This window comes from Protopterus annectens, chromosome 10.part0 (genome assembly GCF_019279795.1).
Source record: "Protopterus annectens isolate FY-2018-M chromosome 10.part0, PAN1.0, whole genome shotgun sequence".
NCBI lineage: Eukaryota > Metazoa > Chordata > Ceratodontiformes > Protopteridae > Protopterus > Protopterus annectens.
Window position 1 is genome coordinate 569,543,584 of NC_056744.1, and position 2,500 is coordinate 569,546,083.

Here is a 2,500-nt window from a genome sequence, read left to right on the forward strand (position 1 = left end):
GTCAAGCATGTCATCCCAAGCAGACAGACACTGGATCCCCTTAGAATGACACCAGTAATTAAGCCATTTGTTAAAACTGATCATTTTGTCTTTGTACTGTGGCATCATTCTTGGTGAGGGTAAGATGCTGCTCAGGGTCAGGGTCATACCGGCCTGGGCTACATAAATCAGAGAGCTCCTCTATGTCTCTCTTCATGTAGTCCAGGGAGGTACGTCTCAGGTCGTTCACACCAGCATGTACAATGACGGAGTCATATTTGTACTTGCTGTGGAGTGACCCGAGTGCTTGTGTTATGTGGCGGATTCTAGCTCCCGACAGGCAGCTTACTGTGACCCTCTCCTTGTTCAGTCTGGTGAGCGGGACGTCAGTGTGCCTGACTATGGAGTCACCTATTACAAGTGTGTCTGGCATGTTGTTTGGCCTTAAGGGCTGTGACTGTTTAGCACACTGACTTTGTGAACTGTGTATTGCATGTGCTATGTCTTGAGGTGGTGGTTGCTTGGGTGTCTGCTTTGGAGGCCTCTGTTGTTTTGGTAGATTTTTAATCAGCGCCTCCGAGTATGTTTTGTGCGTTTGGTTTGCAGTTGTGATAGTTCTATGTGAGACTGGGTTTGTGGTGTGCGTGGTTACCTTCTCCTCCTGACTGGTCTTGCCAGTACTGAATTGAGAGAGCTCAGCCTCCAGTTTGGCTATATAGTTGCATCTCTCGCATATATTTGTTGGGAGGAGGAGAGGGTGTCTGTGTGCATGAGGCAATTGTAACATTGCCTCAAGATTCCCAGAGATTGCTGTGCAACTGAGTCAGAAAGGACCTATAGGGAAATGGGTACTCACACATACACACACACACACATATATATATATATATATATATATATATATATATATATATATATATATATATATATATATATATATATATATATATATATATATATATATATATATATATATATATGACAGGTACTAGGCTATCTGCCCGATGGCATTTATAAGCCTAACCAGAAGTGTGTTGGCTTTCGTTGCCCCATTGATTAATGATCCTCTGTCAAGCACAGCCAATTAAGTGATCCCAGGGGTGTATTTTCTATTACCCATCCACTCATCAAGGCTTCTCTTGAAGACAGTGTTAGTGAGGGGCTCTGCCTGATGTCATTTGGAAATTTGTTCCAAAGCATGGGGAGTCTGACACTGGAATCTATCCCTCCAGCAGGTTCTATTTATTGTTGTGATGAGGTTTAGCTCACTAGAGCGTGTGGTTCGCAGTGACTTGGATTTCTTTTGGTGGAGCATGTCCATCAACTGAGTTCACCTCGAGTGCGATATGCCACGGAGTACAGCCAGAGTTTTTTCAGTCGGGCTGAAAGGACATATGTTTGAGGCTAGTAATCCTCTTGGTGAGGTACTTTTGTGGTCCTTCCAGCTGTTGGAAGCGTTTTGCAAGGTACATCCCAAATGGGGCATTGTACTCTATATGTATAATGAGTGATGAGTAGAGGAGCACTATAACCTATTTCTAGATGCGAACCCTTAAGTAATTAGATGGGCCACATAGAAGGAATTCCCAACTACGCTGGCAATACGATTGTCAAAGGAGAGATCACCATCTACCCTGGTCCCCAGATCTCTTATTACCGCTTCTATATTAAGGGGGCTGCCACCTATGTGGCAATTCATGGGTGTTTTGTTTTTCCCAAAGGGGATGACTATGCATTTTATGCATTTTTTGGCATTTAGCTTGAGACCATGACTTTGACACCAGGTGTTCGTCTCAGTAAGGCACTTTTGGAGGTGGTTTGTAAGCAGGAGAGTCAATTATGGCTCCCAGTCTGCAGCCATCGGTGAACTTTGTTAGCCATAGTCCTCCTTGGTTTGCCTGTACTTCTGAGAAGTATACACCGAACAATAGGGGTCCCAGGACAGAGCCTTGTGGGATACACCACTTGTGACTGGTTTAGAGTCGGACCTGGAGCCTGCTATTCTTGACGTGCAAGCTCTGTCTGTACTCCAGTTGGCAACCCATGTCGTGACATAGGGGTTTATGTTCAGGCTGGTGAATTTTTCTGTAATACCAGAGTGAGGAATGGTGTCGAAAGCCTTGGCAAGGTCTAGGTAGGCTGTGCGAACCACCTTTCCCTCGCCTATGGTCTTGGCGATTGTCTCGAGGAAGTCAACCAGGTTTAGTAGGCATGATCTGCCCTTAAAGGCAAACTGGGTCGGGTCAAGTGTTTGTAGGTTCCCAATGTCTTTAAGGAGTTCCATGATTGTGTGCTCCATAGCCTTGCAGACCAGGCTAGTCAGTTGTGGCCCCTCCTTTCTGGAGAGTAAACCGTTGCTGTGTGCCATTCTATGGGCACGTAGCCTGTGGAGAGGCCGAGTCTGAACAGCGTGTTTAGGTGGGGGGTTAGTTTGTTCTGTAGTTCGTGCAAGACGCAGCCTGGGACAGCATCAGGTCCCACTGATGCTGTGGTTTTGGCTTTTGAAAGGGCTGTTTTCACC

General features: G+C 45.7%; 1 protein-coding gene across 3 annotated transcripts in view; it reads right to left on the minus strand.

The window, feature by feature from the left end:
* Positions 1–2,500, minus strand: part of ELOVL1 (ELOVL fatty acid elongase 1) — a 1,026,911-nt gene that overhangs the window by 805,654 nt on the left and 218,757 nt on the right. The window lies entirely within an intron of this gene.